The sequence below is a fragment of the Panthera onca genome, chromosome B1 (genome assembly GCF_046562875.1).
Source record: "Panthera onca isolate mPanOnc1 chromosome B1, mPanOnc1 haplotype 2, whole genome shotgun sequence".
NCBI classification, from domain to species: Eukaryota; Metazoa; Chordata; class Mammalia; order Carnivora; family Felidae; genus Panthera; species Panthera onca.
Genome location: NC_138342.1, coordinates 169,911,595 through 169,934,639, shown reverse-complemented (window position 1 = coordinate 169,934,639; position 23,045 = coordinate 169,911,595). Strand labels below are relative to the sequence as shown.

The 23,045-nt window shown below is 38.0% G+C and overlaps 1 long non-coding RNA gene and 1 other non-coding gene across 7 annotated transcripts in view; one reads left to right on the top strand and one right to left on the bottom strand.

The window, feature by feature from the left end:
• Nucleotides 1–23,045, top strand: part of LOC132691697 (uncharacterized) — a 56,025-nt gene that overhangs the window by 19,582 nt on the left and 13,398 nt on the right. For 5 of the 6 annotated variants that reach the window (XR_014137632.1, XR_009615954.3, XR_014137633.1 and 2 more), the window contains 2 exons: nucleotides 17,280–17,416; nucleotides 21,357–21,460. This is a non-coding gene — a long non-coding RNA (uncharacterized LOC132691697). Of the gene's footprint in view, nucleotides 1–17,279; nucleotides 17,417–21,356; nucleotides 21,465–23,045 lie in introns of all 6 variants that reach the window. The other variant, XR_013555051.2, reaches the window with a different exon arrangement.
• Nucleotides 12,304–12,410, bottom strand: LOC132693390 (U6 spliceosomal RNA). Its single transcript, XR_009616776.2, has one exon. It is a non-coding gene; the product is annotated as a U6 spliceosomal RNA (small nuclear RNA).

The window sequence follows — 23,045 nt, the reverse complement described above, 5'->3', positions numbered from 1 at the left end:
TTGTTGCGCAACCAGAACCTTCATTTATCTTCATAACTATTTTCATCCTCCATATTGAAGCTTTATATTCATTAAACAGTAACTACCCATTTTTTCCTCCCACATCCTTGATAACCAAAGTCCTCCTTTCTGTCTCTCTATGAATTTGGCTACTTTAGGTATCTCGTATAAGTGGAATCCGACAGTATTTGTCTTTACCAGTGGTTTATTAATTTAGCATAATGTCTCCAAGTTTCTTCCACGTTGTAGCGTGTGTCAGAATTCATTCCTTTTTAAGGCTAAATAACATCCCATTGTGTGTTTTTGTTTATACATTCATTTGTTCATGGATATTTGAAACACCTTTTTGCTTATGTGAGTAATACTGCTATTAACATGGGTGTATTAATATCTGTTCAGTTCCTGCTTTTAATTCTTTTGGGTGTATACCTAGAAGTGGAATTGCTGTATCATATGATAATTCTATTTTAAAATTTTTTCAGGAACTGCCACATTATTTCCTATAGTGTCTACAACCATTTTACATTCTCACCAGCAGTACAGAAGTGTTCCAGTTTCTCCACATTTGCCAACATTGTTATTTTGTTTTGTTTGTTTTAAATAATAGTAATCCTAATAGAAATGAAATGGTACATTGTTATGGTTTTGATTTGCATTTTATTAATAATTAGTGATACTGGGCTTTTTCATGTGCTTATTGGCACTTGTGTATCTCTTTTGGAGAAATGTCTGTTCAAGTTCTTTATCTATTTTGGGGGTCACCTGATTGGCTCAGTTGGTAGAGTATGTGATTCTTGATCTTGGGGTTGTGAGTTTGAACCCCATGTTGGGCGTGGAACCTACTTAAAAGGAATAAATAAATTTAAAAATTGTTTTTAATACTTTTTTTAACGTTTATTTATTTTTGAGACAGAGAGAGACAGAGCATGAACGGGGGAGGGTCAGAGAGAGAGGGAGACACAGAATCCGAAACAGGCTCCAGGCTCTGAGCAGTCAGCACAGAGCCCGCCGCGGGGCTCGAACTCACGGACCGCGAGATTGTGACCTGAGCCGAAGTCAGACGCTTAACCAACTGAGCCACCCAGGCGCCCCTGTTTTTAATATTTTTAACCACTTTTAAAATTGGGTTTTTTTAATCGTTGAGATGTAAGAGTTTTTTTATTTTTTAAAATGTATTCTGGATATTAGCCCCTTATTTGATATATGATTTGCACATCTGTTATTTTCCCATTCAGTGAGTTGTACTTTCATTCCATTGATGGTGTCCTTTGCTGCAAAACTTTTTTTCAATTATGATAAAGTCAATTTATCTATTTTTTCTTATGTTATCTGTGTTTTTGGTGTCCTATCCAAGAAATCATTGTTAAATCCGATGTTATGAAGTTTTTCCCATTTTCTTCTAAGGTTTTAGTTTTTATGTTTAGGCCTTTGATCAATTTTCAGTTAATTTTTATATATGGTGTAAGGTAAGGGTCCAGCTTCATTCTTTTGCACATGGATATCCAGCTTGCTCAGCACCATTTATTGAAAAGCCTGTCCTTTCCCCATTGAATGATCATAGGACTTATGTTGAAATATTTTACAGTATAAATGATGGTTTATTGGGGGGGCTTGATGCACTATTCCATTGGTCTATATGTCTTTTCCTGCCAGTACCACCCTGTTCTGATTACTGTAGTTTTGTGGTAATTTTTGAAATCAGGAACTATGAATCTTCCAACTTTGTTCTTCTTTTCCAATATTATTTTGGTTATTTGGGGCCCCTTGAAATTTCATCCATTTTACAATGGGTTTTTCTGTTTCTGTGAAAAACATTATTGGGATTTTGATAACAACCACATTGAATCTGTAGATTGCCTTGAGTAGTAGAATTCAGTAGTAAAACCTTGTGGTCCAGGTCCTTTCTTTGTTGGAGATTTTGGTTACTGATTCAGTCTCCTTACGAGTTCTAAGTGTATTCAATTTTTCAATTTTTTAAAATAAATTAATGTTTGCAGGTTTTGTGTTGCTAGTAATTTGTCCATTTCACCTATGTATCCAATTAGTTGGTGTACCATTTTTCATAGTACTCATAATCATTTTTATGTCTTTATAATCTAATGTCCCCACTTTAATTCTAATTTTGGTAGAGTCCTCTCTCTCTCTCTTTTTAGTCAGTCTAGCTAAAGGTTTATCCACTTTGTTGATCTTTCCAAAGAATCAATTTCGGGTTTCATTGATGATTTGTTTTTAATGTTTCTCTATTTCTACTCTTTTTCTATTTGGGGGGCTTAATTCTTCCTTTTATAATTTCTTAAGGTGTGAAGTTAGAAAATTGATTTTAGATCCTAATGTTTATAGTAATAGTAACTTTACTATAAATTTACTATAAAATTTTACTATATTTGTAATAAAATATAGTAAAAATATTTTACTATAAACATTTACCACTATAAATTTTCCTCTTAGCACTTTCACTGCATCCCATGAGTTTTGATACATTGTGCCTTTTATTTAATTTGTCTCAAGATATTTTCTAATTTTCCCAGTGATTTCTTCTTTGACCCATTGATTGTTTAAAATTGTGTTGTTTAATTTTCATTTATTTGTGGATTTTACAGTTTTCCTTCTGCTATTGATTTCTAGTGTCCTTTCAAGTGATCAGAAAAGATATTTTGTATGATTTCAGTCTTTAAAATTTATTAAGACTTGTTCTGTGGCCTAACATATAGTCTATCATGGAGAATGTACCTTGTGTTTTTGAGTATTCTTCTGTATGTGGTGTTTTGTGTATACTGATCTTTTTATAATTTCTGTTTATTTGTAAATATTTTTATTTTGTTCATGTATTGATTTCCTGATTTCCTTTAGGTCTTTGTGTTTTCTGAATTGGAAACAACTGATATCTTGACAATATAGAGTCTACCTATCCGTGCACATAGAATATCTCTCTATTATTTGGCTTTTATATTTTTTTCATCAGAGTTTTGTAGGTTCACTTATGTAGATCATACTGTTTTTTTAAGATGTATATCTAGGTATTTTCTTTTAGGGGGAGTTGCTAGTATAAATGGTATTGTATTTTTTTTATTAAAAAGTTTTTAATGTTTATTCATTGTTTTTTGAGAGAGAGAGACAGAGATAGAGTGTGAGTGGGGGAGGTGCAGAGAGAGAGGGGGACACAGAATCTGAAGCAGGATCCAGGCTCTGTGCTGTCAGCACAGAACCTGATGCAGGGCTCAAACTCACAAACCACAAGATCATGACCTGAGCTGAAGTCAGGTGCTTAACCAACTGATCCATGGAGGTGCCCCAGTGATAATTGTGTTTTTAATTCACATTCCATGTATTCATTGTTGGTATCGAAGAAGGCAATTGACTTTTAATATTAACCTTATATCCTGCAACCTTGTTATAATCACTTGTTCTTCTAGGGATTCTTTTACTGATTCTATTGATTTGTTCAGATTTTCTATGTAGGCAATCATGTCATCTGTAAACAAAGAAAATTTTATTTTTTCCTTCTCAATATGTATACCTTTCAATTCCTTTTATTGTTTTATTGCAATAGCTAGGATTTCTTGTACCATGTTGAATATAAGTGAACATTTTTGCATTGTTCCTGATTTTAGTGGGAAAGTATCTAGTTGTAGGTTGTTTGGTTGATGTTTTTTGTCAAGTTCCCCTCTCTTCCTAGTTTGCTGAGAGTTTGTGTGTGTGTGTGTGTGTGTGTGTGTGTGTGTGTGTGTGTGTGTGTTTTAATCATGAACTGGTGTTGGATTTTGTCAAATGTTTTTTTCTGAATCTGTTGATACAATCATAGGATTTTCCTTCCTTAGCCTGCTGATGTGATAGATTATAGTAATTGATTTTCAAATGCTGCTCCAGCCTTGTATACCTGGAGTAAATTTCACTTTGTCATGGTGTACAATTCTTTTTATAAGCTTATGAACTCAATTTGCTAATATTTTTTTGAAAAATTTTACATCTATGTTCATGAGAGATATTGTTCTGTAGTCTTCCTTTCTAGTAACATGTTTGTTTGATTTTGATATTAGGGTAATGCTGGTCTCATAGAATGAGTTAGTAAGTATTCTCTCTGCTTCTGTCTTCTGCAAGAGATTGTAGAGAATTGGTATAAGTTGTTCCTTAAATGTTTGGTAGAATTCACCATTACACCCATCTGAGCCTGTTGCTTTCTGTTTTTGAAGATTATTAATTATTGATCCAATTTCTTTAATAGAAATAGGCTCATTTTGACTTTCTATTTTTCCTTGTGTGAGTTTTGGTAGATTTTGTCTTTTAAGAAATTGGTCCATTTTATCTAGGTTATCAAACTTATGGGCATAGAATTGTTCAAAACATTTTTTTATTTTGTTAATGCTTCTAGAATCAGTAGTTAGAGCCCTTCTTCCTTTTTTGATATTTGTAATTTGTGTCTTCTTTCCCTCTTTCTCTTTTCCCACCTCCCCAACCTCCCCCTCTTTTTCATAAGTTAGTGTAGCTAGAGGTTGTCAATTTTATTGATCTTTTCAAAGAACCAGCTTTGGTTTTGTTGATATTCTTTATTGATGTTATATTTTCTTTTTTAAAAAATGATTATTTATTTATTTCGAGAATGACAGAGAGAGAGAGGAGAGAGAGGGAATCCCAAGCAGGCTCTCTGCTGTCAGCACAGAGCCTGACACAGGGCTCGATCACATGAACTGTGAGAGAGAGACAGAGAGAGAGAGACAGAGAGAGAGAGAGAGACAATATCCCAAGCAGGCTCTCTGCTGTCAGCACAGAGCCTGACACGGGGCTCAATCTCATGAACTGTGAGATCATGACCTGAGCAGAAATCAAGACTTAACTGACTGGGCACCCAGGCTCCCCTGTTGATGTCCTATTTTCAATTATATTGATTTTTGCTCTGATTTTTATTTTTTTCTTCTTACTTTGAATTTAATTTCCTCCTCTTTTTCTCATTTCCTAAGGTGGACTCTTATTCTATTGTTTTAGATTTTTTTCTTTTTAATATCTGCAGCCATTGCCATAAATTTCCCTCTACGCACTGCTTTTGCTGCATACCACAAATTTTAATACATTTTATTTCATTTACAACGAGTTTAAAATATTCAATTTCTCTTATTAATTTTTTTATCAACCATGTGTTATTTAGAGGTTATTGTTTAATTTCCAAGTATTTGGGGGTTTCCATCTATCATTCTGTTATAGATTTCTAGTTACATTTTATCATTGTCTGAAAGCAGGTATGTATGATTTTTATTCTTTCAGATTTGCTAAAGGATGTTTTATGGCCCAGAATGTGGTCTATCATGGTGAATGTCCACGTGAGCTTGATAAAAATATATGTTTTGCTGTTGGATCAAGTAGTGTATAGATATCAGTTAGATGCGGTTTATTGATGTTATTGAGTTCAGCTATGTCTTTACTGATTTTTGCCTGATGGATCTATCCATTACTGTGAGAGGGCTGTTGAGAAATTCAACTGTAATAGTGGCTTCATCAATTTCTTCTTGCATTTCTATTAGTTTTTGCCTCACATATGACATTATGCTTCACATTAAGGATTGTCATGTCTTCTTGGAGAATTGACCTTTTTTTGTCATATATTGCCTCTTTAACTTGGAGTCTGCTTTGTTTGAATTTAATAAAGGTATTCCACCTTTCAAGTGTTAGTGCTAGCATGATGTATTTTTCTCTATGCTTTTATTTTTTCTGTGTCTAAATTGCCTTTCTCTTTCTTTCTTTCTTTTTTCTTTTTCTTTTTCTTTTTTTGTGAAGACATAATATAGTTGGGTGTTGTTTGTGTTTACCCACCCTGATAGTCTCTTTTAGCTGGTGTATTTAGACTACTGACATTTTAAATTATTGTTCATATGCTTGGATTAACATTTACCATATTTGTTACTGTTCTCTACTCATTGCCTTTGTTCTTTGTTTCTTGTTTTTGACTTCTACTCTTTTCCTGGCTTCTGTGAGTTTCACTGAGCATATTATGTGATTTCATTTTTTACCCTCTGTTAGCATATATTTTACTTACTTGTTTACTTTTTTTAGTAGTTGCACTTAAGTTTACAATATTCACTTAAAATTAGTCCAAGTTGTTTTTCAAATAACACTTTGTCACTTCACAGGTACAGCAAGTATAGCAGTGTAGTACCATTTCCTCCCTCCCATCCTTCGTAACATTGCCTTCATTTATTTCACTCATTAAAAAGTTATCATTACTGCTGAACTTCTTTTTTTTATGAAGAGATTTTTTTAAATGTTTATTTATTAGAGAGAGAGAAGCATGCTTAAGTGGAGGAGAGGCAGAGAGAGAGGGATACAGAAGATCCAAAGCAGGCTCTGCGCTGACAGTGGCAAGCCCAATGTGGGACTCAAACTCACAAACTGTGAGATCATGACCTGAGTCAAACACTCAACTCACTGAGCCACCCAGGCCCCCATTACTGCTGAATTTCTGACCTAAGTCATTTTTGTTCTTTCTGAAGAATTTTTTAAAATATATCTTGCATGTCAGTGCTATTGGCAACACGTTCTCTCAATTTTTGTTTGTCTGAGAAGGTCTTCATTTCTCATTTCTTCTGAAGGATAATTTTGCTGGATACTAAATTCTAGGTTGGTGGGTTTTTTCCTTTCACACTTTAAATATTATACTCCACGTTCTTTTCTTTGCATGGTTACTGAAGAGAAAGTCATCATAATTCTTATCTTCCTCTTCTATAGGTTAGACAGTTTCTCCCTCAGGCCTCTTTTAATATTTTTTCTTTCATATTCTGCAGTTTGAGTATGATATGCCTATACATAGAATTTTTTTTTAATCCTGCTTGGTGTTCTCTGCATTTCCTAGGTATGTGGTTTGCTATCTGTCATTAATTTGGGAAAACTTGTTTCCCAAATTAATATTTATTATTATTATTATTATTATTATTATTATATTGCTATTGTTATTACTGCTTCAAATATTTTTTCTGTTCCTTTTCTTTTTCTTCTATTTCTGGTATTTCCATTATGTGTATGTTACTCTGTTTTTTTTTTTTTTTTGTTTTGTTTTAACGTTTATTTATTTTTGAGACAGAGAGAGACAGAGCATGAACAGGGGAGGGGCAGAGAGAGAGGGAGACACAGAATCTGAAACAGGCTCCAGGCTCTGAGCTGACAGCACAGAGCCCGACGCGGGGCTCGAACTCATGGACCGCGAGATCATGACCTGAGCCAAAGTCGGACGCTCAACCGACTGAGCCACCCAGGCGCCCCTGTACTCTGTTTTTAATTGTCCCACAGTTCTTCAGTATTCCATTCTGGCCTTTTCATTCTTTTTTTTTTTTCCTCTTGTTGCTTTGGTTTTAAAAGCTTCTATTGACATTTCTTCAACCAAGATTCTTTCCTTGGTCATATCCAGTCTATTCATGAGCCCATGAAAGGCATTCTTCATTTCTATAACAGTATTTCTTATTTTTAATTTTTTTCTTAGTTTCCATCTCCCTGATTACATTTCCCATCTGTTCTTGCAATTTGTCCAATTTTCTCCTAGAATCATTAGCATATTATTCATAGTTGTTTTAAATTCCTGTATGGCAATTCCAACATCTCTGCCATATTGGTCTCTCATTCTGGTGCTGGCTCTATCTCTTCAAACTCTTGCTGTTTTTTGTCTTTTAATATGCTGTATTTGATTTTTTTTGTTGAAAACTGAACATGATATACTGGGTAAAAGGAACTGAGCTAAATAGGCCTTTAGTGTGAGGTTTTATTTTTATCTGGCTAGGAGTTAGAATGTGTTTACTGTTTGCTGTAGCTTTTGGTGTCAGAGGCTATAATTTTCTTTCTTATCCTTATCTTTATATCCTCTGTTGTTTTTGGGTTTCTCTTAAGACTTTTTTTTTTTTTTTTATAGATAGTGCGGGACAGGGGTAGTGGGGGGAGAGAGAGAAAGGATGTGGGGCTCAATCCTACAATCCTGGAATTATGACCTAAGATGAAATCAAGAGTCCAATGCCCAACTGACTGAGCTACCCAGACACCCCCCCTTTAAGACTTCTTTATAAATAAAGTGTGAGACATTGCTGTGTTCATTTTTCTTCCCTTCTCCTTTCCCACATTCTTCTTCCTGATTATCCTACTTTTTCTTCTCAAAAAAAAATTCCTTTGTGATATGAACATTTAAAAAAATTTTTTAATGTTTATTTTTATTTTTGACACAGAGAGAGAGAGAGAGAGAGAGAGAGAGAGACAGAGCATGAGCAGGGGAGGGGCAGAGAGAGAGGGAGACACACAATCCAAAGCAGGCTCCAGGCTCTCAGCTGTCAGCACAGAGCCCAATGCAGAGCTCGATCATACTGCGAGATCATGACCTGAGCCGAGGTTGGACGCTCAACTGACTGAGCCATCCAGGCGCCCCTGAGCATTTTTTTTTAAATTTTTTTAATGTTTATTTATTTTTGAGACAGAGAGAGACAGAGCATGAACGGGGGAGGGTCAGAGAGAGAGGGAGACACAGAATCTGAAACAGGCTCCAGGCTCTGAGCTGTCAGCACAGAGCCCAATGCAGGGCTCGAACTCACGGACCGCGAGATCATGACCTGAGCTGAAGTCAGCCGCTTAACTGACTGAGCCACCCAGGCGCCCCAGCCCCTGAGCATTTTTAATATGTCACGTCAATACCACATTTTATTATAGTTGTTTTACTGTCTTCCTACTAGATTGCAAGTCCCTTGGAGCAAGTACAGCATATTTTCATCTTTGTATATTATGCCTGGTATATAATCAATGCTTAATAAATATTTATAAAGTTATTATGTGCAGTGCTAATAAACATTTTAGCATTGTCTGCTATTGATACTCCCCATTATATATCTCTTCCTTCCAGATTGAGTTTATTCCTATCCAGTGGTTCTTAACTCTGATTCATAATAGAATCGCTTTTAGCGAGAGATTTTAGTTTAGTTTAGTTTAGTTTATTTATTTTGAGAAAGAGAGCAAGAGAGAAGAGGGGAGGGGCAGAGAGAGGAAGAGACAGAATCCTAAGCAGGTTTCACGCCGTCAGCAAGGAGCCTGTCATGGGGCTTGAACTCACAAACCGTGAGATGATGACCTGAGCCAAGATAAAGAGTTGGATACTTAACCAACTGAGACACCCAGGTGCCCCTAGGAAGAGATATTAAAATATATGTTCAGGGGTGCCTGGGTGGCTCAGTCGGTTAAGTGGCCGACTTCGGCTCAGGTCATGATCTCACAGTCTGTGAGTTCAAGCCCCGCGTCAGGCTCTGTGCTGACAGCTCAGAGCCTGGAGCCTGTTTCAGATTCTGTGTCTCCCTCTCTCTGACCCTCCCCGGTTCATGCTCTGTCTCTCTCTGTCTCAAAAATAAATAAACGTTAAAAAAAAATTAAAAAAAAAATATATGTTCAGTCTATAGAAAAGATTGTCAATATGATTAGAAAATAGAATATCTCAGCACAGAAATGGCAAGTATAAAACAAGAATCAAAAGGAAGATTTAGAACTGATAATTCCATTATCTGAAATGAAAAATTTAGTTGAATGTTATTAACAGTTTGAACATTGCAGAAGAAAGAATGACTGAACTTGAAGAGAGATCAATAGGAACCATTCAATCTGAAGAACAGAGGCAAAAAAGAATTGAGAGATAATAAGGAACAGAGTCTTGGTGACCTGGGGGGGGGGGGGGGGCAATATCATGCAATATATATGAATTTGGAGACTTAGAAGAAATGGCTTAACAAAGGAGAAAAAATTGGCTGCAGTTTTATCAAATGTAGTGAAAAACATCAATTTACATATTCAAATAGCTCAGAAAACCCCAAAGAAAGATAAATATAAAGAAAATACCACCTATGCACATCATAGTCAATGACAAAGAGAAAACTTTGTGCATGAAAAAAATTTTTTTGCATTCAGAAGAGTGAAAACTGACTAAAAAAACCCTGAAGCCCAGAATCTTCAAAGTGGTAAAAACAAAACAAAACAAAACCCTATTGCCCCATTATTCATTTACATCCAGTGAAAATATCCTTTAAGAAAAAAGCAAGGGGCACCTGGGTGGCTCAGCTGGTTAAGCGTCAGACTCTGATTTCAGCTTAGGTCATGATCTCACAGTTGTGAGATCAAGCCCCACATCAGGCTCTGCACTAGGCACGAAGCCTGCTTGATATTCTCTCTTTCCTTCTCTCTTTGCCCCTTCCCTGCTTGCACATGCACTCTCTCACTCTCACTACATACATACATACATACATACATATATACATATCTATGTGTGTGTGTGTGTATATATATATATATATATACATATATATATGAAAAAGGTAAAATGAAAAATTATGGCAGATCATATTTTCCAAATATGGCCATAACAATAAATGTAACTAGAATAAACACTAATTACATGACTGAAATTCTCTGAAAAAAAATTGCAAGCTGAAATTATAAGCTGTCTAAAACATACACACTTTAAATACAGAGTCCCAGATAGATTGAAAGTAAAAGATGGGAAATGATATACAGTGCAACCAGTAAGCATAAGAAAGCTTGGTGTCGCTATCTTAATGCCAAATAAAGTAGATTCAATATAGGGCCTATATTAGCAAAGGTAAAGAGGGATAAATACTCATAAAAGGGTCAATTCATCAGAATGACGTAACACTCAATATATATGTGCTTAATAACAGAGTAAAGACGTGAAGCAGAAATTGACAGAATTAGTGGCAGAAATAGACAAATGTACAGTCACAGAGATTTTTAATACCCCTTGCACAACAATTCATAAAACAACTTGTCAGAAAAAAGATTAATAAAGTCATAGATGTGAAGAATTCATCAATCACCTTGATCCTACTAGCATTTATGGAGCACTATACCCAACAACTGTAGAATGTTTATTCTTTTTGAATGCACATAGTACGTTCACTAAGGTAAGCCATATTTAGACTATAAAGCAAGTCTCAAGTTTAAAAGAATTAAAATTGTACCACAGTACATTCTCTGATTGCAATGGAACTGAATTAGAAATCAATAGCACTAAGATATAAATAAAAGACCAGCATATTTGGAGTTTAAAGAGCATACTTCTTTTTTTTTTTTTTAACGTTTATTTTTGAGACAGAGACAGTGCATGAACAGGGGAGGAGCAGAGAGAGGGAGACACAGAATCTGAAACAGGCTCCAGGCTCTGAGCTGTCAGCACAGAGCCCGATGCGGGGCTCGAACTCATGGACCGTGAGATCATGACCTGAGCCGAAGTCGGACGCTTAACCGACCAAGCCACCCAGGCGCCCCATAAAGAGCATACTTCTAAATAATCCCTTGGGTCAAAGAAGAAACTTACATGGAAATTAGAAAGTATTTCTAACTGAATGATAATGATAATGTAATGTATTAAAATTTATGGGAAGCAGCTAGAGCAAGTCTTACAGAGTGTGAATGTTTAAATTAGTAAAGAAAGGAATATAATCAGTTATCTAGTTTGCTACTTAAAAAGCTAGAAAAAGAAGAGCAAAGTGAGCCTAAGATAAGTAGAAGAAAAGTAATAAAGAGAAGAAATCTATGAAGTAAAAAACAGAATAAACTGAAAAACAAAGAAAATTAACATAGGTAGCATAGTTATTTGAAAGATTAATAAAATTTATAAATCTCTAACAAAATTCATCAAGAGAAAGAGAAAATACAAATTACCAAAATCAGCATAAAAAAAAGGATATCACTATGATCATTAAAGACAACAAGGGAATAGTGTGAACAACTTTATGCCAATATATTTGACAACTTAGATAACGAATTCCTTTCAAAACTTCACTTGTCAAAATAGACACATAAAGAAATAGAAGATGTGAATAGCACCACTTCTATTACAGTATTTGAATTTGTTATTAAAAATTTACCCCCGCTGTCTCTCTCACACACACTCCTCCAAACAAAAACAACAAACTTCTGGGTCTAGCTGGTGGCATTGGTGAATGCTGTCAAACGTTTAATGAAAGCAAGGAAGAAATAATACCAATCTTCTACAACTCTCAAGAAAATTGAGCTTATTTTATAAGGCCAACATAACTCTGATACCTAAACCTTGCAAAGACATTACAGAAAGAGAAAAGTATAGACCAATATCCCTCACAAGAGATACACAAAAAAATCCTTAGGAAAGTGTCATCAAGTCAAATCTAGCAATATGTATAAAGGACATATTGGCAAGTGAAAATCTCTCCATCCATGTCATCCCAAAGGGCAAAACTTCATTTTTTATGGCCAAATTAATATTTCATTGTATATATATGTATATACACCACATCTTTTTTTTTTTTTTTAAATATGGAACGCTTCATGAATTTACGTGTCATCCTTGTGCAGGGGCCAGGCTAATCTTCTCTGTATTGTTCCAATTTTAGTATATGTGCTGCCGAAGCGAGCACACACCACATCTTCTTTATTCACTCATCATTGATGTAAATCCATCAATTTGATTTATCATTTTAGTAAAGGACACAAGTCTTTAATAGCTCAATAGATTAAGAAAAATATCTGGCAGCAATCAAGACAATGCTATATTGATACACATAATAGATCAATGGAACAGAATACAGAGTCCAGGAATGGACCGTATAGATGGTCAATTGAATTTCAACAAAGGTGGTAAGACTATTCAATGGGGAAAGAAAGTTTTTCAATAAATGATGTTGGAACAACTGGATAAATGTGTAAAGAAAAACGAACTTGAACTTCTACTATCCTGGGACACACAAAACTGATATGAGTGGAGCTGGAAGCTTCCTTGGGTTCCCTTCTCTCCTACCCCCTGCCCACCCCTTAAATCACTCTGTGAGCATTACAAAAGCAGGATCTAGACTTGTGTGGCTTTGAGAATACTGGACCCCACCACCCCCACCAACTTGGGCCCAGCAGAGCGCTGAGTGGGGACAACTGGTAGAGACTGACCCATGAGGGGACTCCCCTTCTTGGCCCACTGAGTTTCATATGGCAGTTAGTCACCAGCAGTTCTACATTCCAAGAGCTTTAAACAGTCTAACAGGGAAGGAAATCCAGAAGAAAGGCTGAAGTGGGTTTTCCAGTTTGTTTAAGCAGGTGCTGTAAGGTTGAGATGAGAACATGAAAACCTGAAAGGCAGATGATGGACCTGGAAGTACCCAAATGTGCAGAGTGGTGATTGGGGAGATGTGAAAGCCTACTGGCCATCTGAATTCCTAACCCACAAGTCATTGCCTCTGTGTCCATTCCAGTCACCCATCTGCTTTATGCCAGGCAACTCCTATTGAGATACTAAGATCAAGCCTCTGACTGAGAAGCCTCACACTGGGACAGAGCTGCAAAGTGACTCTGGATAAGTGACATCCATGCACCTGGTCAATGAGGAGCAGAAGCTGAGAGTGAGCAGAAAATGGTAGAGGAAGGGAGGAAGTTCAGGGTTTATGAACAGGTGAGACATTGGCCCTAGGAAGGGGTCTAGAACAGGAAGGGCCTTGAATGCTGACCTGGAGCCTAATTTCCCTGCTCAGACCAGAAGGTGCAGCACCTCCAATTGGCCCCACACTGACTGGGTAATACCAACTGGTGTGAAAGTAGGTGAGGCCAATGGGCTCCTGGCATTCACATAGAACCCACAGAGAGCAGTGCATGGGGATAGAGGCAGCTCCAGACTGCCAGGTGCCTGGTGGCTGAGTGGCTGGGACAAAGAACACTCCTTAAAGGCTTGGAGCAGCAGGGACTCAGAGCACACTGACAGCCTTGGACACCCAGGGAAAGGTGAGTCCAGATGCCATTGCCAACTCAGGAGGGTGGGGGGCAGGCCTCCACTTTGGGGCGTCAGGACCATTGTCTTCCTCGTTTTCAGTGTCCTGCTGCTGGTGAGCCCCCACCGTGGTTCCTGGCCCAGGAAGGTGGGCCTGGTGGCCAGGAGCTGGCAGGGGGAGTGGGGGACATGATGTGGTGGCAGTGCTCGCCCCAGTCATCAGCAGCAAAGGCAAGTCAGGGCAGGACCAATAGTGGGCAGACCCTGGGGAACAGCCTTCTGGGCAGCAGAACCTACCTGGACCCATAGAAGAACTAACACCCCTCCCCACCCCCCACCCCCCCACCCTGCATCCTGGTCCCAAGCAGGTCTGGTTGCCCCAGAATGAATTCCAGAATCCAGGAAGACTCCACTGTGTGAAAGGTGAAATAAAATGGAGTCCCTTATGTCAAGGGGCTTTAAAATGGAGTTGGAAGGCCTTTCAGGAGATGCACCTCCTTATAATCCTTACTAGGTAGAACCATGAATTTTTTAACTGGAGCAAATTGCAAAGATTCCAAGGATTCTGCAAGAACACCTACAACTTGTTATAGTAAAGGACTTTTACTTATTGATAGCCCTAGCAACCAATTATGTTTAGCCAAGATTAGCTTTCTGGCACCAACACTGTAGCTGTGGCCCAAGGGTGCAAGATTCAGCCACTCCCTGCTAACAAAATCCAAAGGCAGAGAGACCGGGAGTGGTGAAACAAGAAAGGAATTTATTTCAGTGAGACCCAACACTAGGAAGGTAATGGACTAGTGTCCCCAAAACAGTCCCCAAAGTGCTGAAAATTCTGTAAAGAAAATGTGGGACAAAGGTTAGTGGATATGTTCATGCCTGTGGTAAAGGTCAAGTCCATCACTTTCTTGGAGTCAATCACATGGAGTCTTTATTGCTTGAGGGGTAGATCGGTTTTTGTCATGGGATGCTTAGCCAGTGGGGTCTTTTGCCTGAGTTAGAAGATAAGCTGGGCAGAAAAAGATAAGCTGGAAAGAATTTAATCAATTAGAAAGTACAGACAGAGGTAAAAATGGAGTTAGTGGAAGTCTTTCAACACAATAAAAATTCTTGTAGGCAACAAACAACTTTTTCTTGTCTTTAGAAACCCCTAATTTTTGCTCCCTCGTGGGACATTATTGGGTTGTTACCCAAATATGTGTGCCCCGAATGGCAATTCTTTGATCCTAAATAAATTCTTTTGCTTAAATTATTGCTTCTTGACAATTTTAGGTTGACATTAGCAAGACTTGATGTGGTCTTTCTCTTCCTTTCCCTTTCCTTTCTTTATGCCTCTGCTTTGTGAAAATTAATAAAGGGAAACCTCACTAAAACGGAGTCAGGAGGTTCAGCCAGAAAAACTCTCATGCCCTACCACTCCTCCTTAACTGCAGACTCAACAGGAAGAGACAGACCTTGAAGTGGATAGTAGTTCACTATTCCAGTAGGAGGATGGAAGGCAGCCCACCAGCCTAGCCAATGAGAGCCACAACTGATGGACAGCCACTATACTTTCAGCTCCCAGTTTACTCCAGTAGTCTTTGCATTTATAAGAACTTTCCCAACTTCCTGCTTTCCTCTATAAAAGAGCATTCTCCAACTTTGTTGGGGGAAGCTGCCTATGGTTTTACCCTGGCTTTCTTGTTCTGGATTGCAATTATCTGTTATCCTCAAATAAACCCAGCTTTTGCTGGTAAAATAGCTAATAGTTTTATATTTAAGGTTAACAGTTTAAATTCTAAAACATGCAAACTGTATCTATTTTTCCAATCAATTTTTACAGAAAAGCAACTTTCCCACCTACCTTTGATTCAGTTCCCCTGAGTGGCCACTGTGAGCAATTTACCGATTTTTTTCCAGTCACTTCCATCCATAGGAATGCATACAGGGCTCACAAGGTAAACCACCAATAATCATACAGCAGGACCCAAGATCTATCTTAGTTTAGGAGGCTGGTGTGAAGCTCTTGTTTTGATTTTGATTTTGATTTTGATTTTGATTTTGATTTTGATTTTGAGAATGAAACTGGTAAGGATGTGCATCCTGAAGACACTTATTATGGAAATATATGCATACTTGGAATTACTTTCCAAGTTAGTGGAAACTCCAGCCAATTACCCTTTTCAAGGTTACTTTTACGTTAAAAAAAAAAAAAAAGACAAACCCAAATCAAGGTTATAGAAATCATAAAATTGTAAATGTTTTCATTGAATAAATCAGCAAAAATTTCAGAAAAGCAGTAATATTTCAGAATTTATTTTTAAAATATCAGTTTATATTAGGTAGGGCCTGTGTTTACACTGCATGATGAATGGCTTATTTTAGTAAGGCTGTATTACTCCAGGATAAATGTAAGGATGACCTACGTAGACAAGGTCAAAAATCTAGATTTGATGGTTTGGGGAATGTAAGCCCAAACACGCCTGTTAGCCTCCCATAAGTCTTGCCTTTTTCTATGCATTTAAGATTCACTTCTTAAAATTATGAAGCTAATAACAAATTACATTAGCCGTTTTATGTCAGTACATTCATATTTATCTTCATTTTTTAAACAGTGGTATTTTATTGCATGATAGAACCAAAGATTATTTTATTCTTCCCTTTTATGCGTAGCTGCTTAGATTATACACTGGTTTTGGTTTTGCTAATTCCAACGTCATGATAGTAATTACACTTGTATTGATATAAAAAATGATTTTAGGATTTTGTTTTTATATCGGTAAATTCTTCTCCAAAAGAGAGTTGTTCCAGTTTTACACTCACATCACACATGCATAAGTGTAAGCATCCAGATCGAGGAAGCACCGAGAGCCCCCAACAAATTTAACCCAAGGGGGTCCACACCAAGACACATCATTAAAATGGCAAAAGTAGTGATAAAGAATTTTAAAAGCAGCAAAGGAAACAGTTACATACAAGGGAAACCCCATAGGGCTATCAGCTGATTTTTCAGCAGAAACTTTGCAGGCCAGAGGGAGAGGCATGATATTCAAAGTACGGAAAGGAAGAAAAGCCACAATCAAGAATACTCTACCCAGCAAGGTTATCCTTCAGAATAAAGGAGAGATAGGGTTTCCCAGACAAACAAAAGTTAAAGGAGTTCATCACCACTGAACCAACCTTACAAGAAATGTTAAAGGGACTTATTTGAGTGGAAACAAAAGTTCATAATCAGAAGTAAGAAAGTTATAAAAGGAAAAAAATTCATAGGTAAGTGCAAATATATAATGCAAGTAGTAGATTAATCACTTATAAAACTAATATGGAAGTTAAAGCACAAAAGCAGTAAATTCAATTATATCTACAAAAGTCAGTCAAGGGATCCACAAAATAAAAAGAAGTAAAGTGTGACATTATATACATAAAATATGATGGGAGAGTAATAAAAATTTAGTGCTTTTAGAATGGGCTCAAACTTAAGTGACCATCAATTAATATAGACTGCTATACATTATATATGAATCTAATCTAACCACAAACTCAAACCCTATAATAGATAAGCAAAAATCAAGGAGAAAGGAATCCAAGCACAATAAAGGAAGCCATCAAACCACAAGGGAAGAGAGAAGAAAGAGAAGAAGAAAGGAACAGAAGAACTACAAAAGCAACCATAATACAAGTAACAAAATGGCAGTAAGTATATACCTCTCAATAATTACTTTAAGTGTGGATAGACTAAATGCTCCAATCAAAAGACATAGAAGGACTGAAATGGATTAAAAAGCAAAACCCATCTATGTGCTGTCTCCAAGAGACTCACTTCAGACCTAAAGACCCATGTGGATTGAAAGTGAAGGGTTGGAAAAATATTTGCCATGCAAATGAATGTGAAAAGAAAGCCAGGGTAGGGGCGCCTGGGTGGCTCAGTCGGTTAAGCGTCCGACTTCAGCTCAGGTCATGATCTCACGGTCTGTGAGTTCAAGCCCCGCGTCAGGCTCTGTGCTGACAGCTCAGAGCCTGGAGCCTGTTTCAGATTCTGTGTCTCCCTCTCTCTGCCCCTCCCCTGTTCACGCTCTGTCTCTCTCTGTCTCAAAAATAAAATAAAATAAAATAAAATAAAATAAAATAAAATAAAATAAAATAAAACTTAAAAAAAAAAAAAAAAGAAAGCCAGGATAGCAGTACTTGCAACAGACAAAACAGACATTAAAACAAAGACTGTAATGAGACAAAGAAGGACACTACATAACGATAAAGGGAACAATCCAACAAAAGGTTGTAACAATTGTAAATATTTATGAACCCAATTTGGAAGCACCCAAATACGTGTAACTACCATTAACAGACATAAAGGAAGAAATTGACAGTAATACAATAATAGTAGGGAACTTTAACACCCTACTTACATCAGGGGATAGATCATCCAGGCAGAAAATCAACAAGAAACAGTAGCTTTGAATGACACATTGGACCAGGTGGACCTAACAGCTATATCAGAACATTTTGTCCAAAAACAGTGGAATACACATTCTTTTCAAGTACACATGGAACATTCTTCAGAATAGATCACATGTTAAGCCACAGAATAACCCTCAATTTTAAAAAAAGGAATGCATTGTGCCTGTTTCCTTTTACCCTTGTTACACTAAACTTTCATTCTTTGCTAGTCTAAGAGGTACAAAATGATGCACTACCGTTGTGGTTTTGATTCCTTGGTGCTAACAGAGGTTTACAAGGATCCATGAGATTTCTGGGAGTAGATGATCAAGATACCTTGATTAGGTGGCAGGGGAGTGGAATCCCAGTCGTTCACCTGAACTATGTCACCTGGGGCCAGTTACTGGCCACAGCTCTACCTGTAATGAGATGTCACCCATGTCCTTGGGCTGTTGGAAGGATTACATCAGTTGGGACCCAATGCTGAGCTCTTTCCTAACGCTACGTCTTTACTCTGCATGTGCTAGAATGGTCCCACTTCTATTCTAGGTCTTTTCCTTCCAGCTCCCTCTCTCTATGACAGTAGGAATTGTGAGCTTCAGAGGCTCAGAAGCTCAGTTAGGCTGAATGGGCTCTGATATTGGAGCTGGACACAGTGGCCCTGCTCTGCTCCTTTCCAGCTTTGGGACCCTGGTGCGGCCCTGCTTCTTCAAGTGTAGAATGGGGAGGAGAAGAAAGCCTGCAGGGCCCTTTGTTAACTGCTGAGGGCTGTGTGGGCACTTCTGTGAGGCTGTGTGGGAGGACAAATCACATCCTCAGGGAGGATGTTGAGAGGGTCACTATGATGCTGAGAGGGTCACAGGGCCACATGGTTTCCACCCTGGCAGTGGCTGCCACCTGCTTGTATTGGCCCCTTGGTATGGGCTCCCTGAGGTGGAGGCAGGAGCTTCTGAAAAGCTTCTGAGGGCTGCAGATGACTGTTCACCAATTATGGCAGCTTAAAAGTCTCACAATCTGATGACAGTTAACTAGAGAACCAGGAAAGCAAGTGGTTTAATTCAGTCAGAGTTTGAAGCCCTGAGAACCAGAGGAGCCAATATGTAGATTCTAGTTTAGATTCAAGGCCTAAGGACCAGAAGTTCCAAGGGCAGGAGAAGATGGACATCACAGCTTTAGCAGTCAGGACCTCGAAAGATTACATGATGCTCATCCACTTTGGGAGGGCAAACTGCTTCACTGAGCCACCAATTCAAATGTCAGTTTCGTATGGAAACACCCTCACAGACACACAAAGAAATAGTATTTAGCTGAATATCTGGACACACTGTGATCCAGTCAAGATGACACATAAAATTAACCATCAGAGTGTGGTTTTCTTTATATTGCAGTTGGTTGGATTTCTTAGACCTTTGGCTTTATAATTTATATCCAATTTGGAAAATTTTTGACCATTATTTCCTCAAACATTTTGCCCATTTTTTTTCCTTTATTGGGTCTCCAATTGCATGTATGTTAAATCCTTGATACTATTTCAGAGCTAATATAGGATCTGTTCATTTTTCCCTTATTTTTTCTCTTTGTTTCATTTTGGGTCTTCCTATTGCTCTGTCTACAAACTCACTGACATTATGCAGTATCTAATTTGCTGTTAATCCCGTTCAGTGTATCTTTAATTACAGACATTGTACTTTTTTAATATCTAGAAGTTTCATTGATGTTTTTAATACCAGCCATTTCCTCCTGATCGTATTCAGGAGATTTAATACACTGAAGAATATTAAAAGATTTAGATTAGCTGTTTTAAGTTCTTCATTTAAATTCCATTATTTCTCTTATTTTTCTTGATTGTTTCTATTGATTGAATTTTTCCTGTTTATGGAGATTTTTTTTTTTTGCCATTTTTGATGTCTGGTAATTTTTTATTAAATAGTAGACATTGTTAAATTTACTTTGTTGGGAATTGAACTTTGTAGTATTCATTTAAAGAGTGTTGGGTATTATTGTCATCAAAATTAAGAAAACTGAGTATCAGTTGGATCATCTGATACTACCTTTTAAACTTTATGGCTTGGGATACAGTTACCTTACTTGGGCTAATTTTAACTACTAAGACTCTAATAATAAACTTCTGATAACCAGCTGGCATCCCTTTATGCAGTTCATCCATTCTGATGAATGGGAGCAAAAACAATTCCAAGACCTGGGCAAGCCTCAACCCTTGTCCAGCCTGCTGATTTCTGATGGTCTCTTCTCTGCCTGGGTGGGTCCCTGTCATGCATGCACAGATGAGCACACATCCAGACACTGGACATCTGCAGAACACTTTCTGTTCAGCATCTTCTCCAGCCCTCTGCACTGCATTCAGCTTCTTGGAACTCCTGCCTGTGTCTCCTCAACAGAAGTCACAGGGCTCCCTTTGGGTCCCCTCCCTGTGCTGCAGCCTGGAAACTTTCCTTAGGGATTGCAACAAGGCCATCCCTAGGCTCACCTTCTTTGTTTCCTAAGAGAAGGTGTTCTTATTAACCCGCCAAGCAGCTAACAAGCCCTTTACTCAGGGAAAGTCTGGGCCCTTGGGGAGGGAAACAAATGACCCATGTTTATCCTAGTCCTGGGAGCTCACAGTGTGGTGGAGGAGATGAGATCAAGGACCTAAATAACTAAAGGAAAATAGCATGGGGTCTCGTCATCCTCACCTTATCCCATCTCCAGAGAGGCTGCGATGGTGTTGGGGAATGTTATTCACCTGTATTTGGACTCTGACAGAGTTGTTGCAAGATCCCAGGTTATAATATTGCTGGCCTGGAGGATGTGATTTTAATTAAAGTCAACTTGTGGCTAATGTTTATACCAGTCACAACATGTACTTACAAACAGCACTTAACATGTGCCAAGCTCTGTTTTTCTGCCTCCCTCTCTTATACATACACCGAACCATGAGCCCACGTCTACAGGTTGGCACAGTTGATCTCTGGCTACACCCTCGGTCTCCAGAAGCAGAGATAACCACAAACTAGAATGGCTTATCCTCTACTCTGCCCATTACTTTGACTTCTCTCTTGTCTGATCCTGTTCCTGTGGACTTTCCCCTCTATGTCCACTAGTGTCCCTACACCCATGGCATTGTCACCTCTGCCTGGGCAACCCCTCCAAGCCCTTTTCACTGTTGTCAACCTTGTTATCTGTGTGTCTGCCTCAGCTCCCTGTGACCTGGATCTTTCGTAAGGAAAGGAAGGCCCATGTCATGTCACTGATGCTCCTTCTACAGTGTTGATCACCAGGCTCAAGACATGCCTTCCCCAGGTGAGTGGGTGGCTTGGGCTCTAATTCTCTGTACTGACACTGACATGATCTTGTCCTGTTGTAGAGTATATTTAATGTGGGTGGTGGGAAATATGACAGGTAGGTTGAGGATAGAAAAGAGGTCAGTGAATATCATCCAGAGGAACTGCCCAGATCCATGAGCTCCAGGAGCCAGGTGTCAACTTTTCAGTGGGTGAGCCCTGATCACACTAGCACCATTACAGATATTTGTTTATGAAAATAAAATTGTTTGCTCTTTGGATGGGGGACGAGATGTGTGAACTCAGATGTGGCCTGAGGAGCTTTTGGTACATGTCTTAGTGGTTAGGGTAAGTGTTTAGGTTGTATCAGCCTGAAAAGGAAAGTGGCAGGTGACACTGATGTGAGGGAAACAATTATGATAACACTGGCAGGGGATGAATTGAGTTCAGTAGCCCAAGTTTCCTAACCTGAGAGGTGGCAGAGGTCATTAACAAAGTCAAAGAGCACCTGGGTGGCTCTGTCAGCTGAGCATCCAACTTCAGCTCAGATCATGATCTCACAGTTTGTGGGCTCAAGCCCCACATTGGGTTCTCTGCTGTCAGCATGGAGCCCACTTGTCTCCCTCTCTCTCTGCACCTCCTGCACTCACGCTCTCTCTCTCTCAAACGAACAAAAAAAAAAAAAACAAAGTCAAAGAGTAAATTGGTAGAAAAGGGCTTAAGAATTAGGACTATGAATGTGATTTTGGAGACAGTAATAGCATTTCATTGCCAGAAGACTGAATGAAGGTTTCAGGTCGAACAATGACAACAACTGGAAATGTACATGTTGAGAAAGGAAGAAAGAAAGATCACCAGAAGTAGAAAATATGAACCAAATGTAAAGGACTGTTATATCCTCTTAATTTCTTAAAAATATATACAAATATTGTTACATTGTTTGTGTGGTTTATAACATGTATATAGGCAATTCCTAGAACAGCTACTGCAAAAAGAATGGGAAGCGGTAATGAATTGATCTATCTTGTAAGTCTCTTACTTTTTACACTAATATTATGCTATGAAATTCAGCAATGAAAAGGCATGAAGTATTGATATACAGAACAACATGTATGAATTTCAAAATAATAATTTGGAGTGAAAGAAAACAGAGAGAAAGGAATACATCCTCTCTGATTCCACCTATGTGAAAATCTACAAACTTCAAACTATTCTATTGTGACAGAAAGTAGATCAATAGTTCCCTGGGTCCAAAAAGGTCAGGGCAGAAGGGAGTATTATCAAGGGGCAAGAGGAAACTTTAGGGGTGATGACATGGTCATTAGGCTGATTGTGGTGGCATTTCACAGATGCATATGTCAAAATCTATCAAATTGTGTAATTTAATGATGTGCAGTTTATCACATGTCAATTATTCCTCAATAATCTCTTTTTAAGAGCCTGTCAATAGACTGAAAACAATTAAGGTCGTGTATTTTACTACGTATACCAATTGTATATTCATGATGGAAATATGTATAGTGGCACCTGGCTGGCTCAGTTGTAGAGCATGCAACTCTTAATCTCAGGGTCATGAGTTCAAGCCCCAACTGGGTATGGAGCCT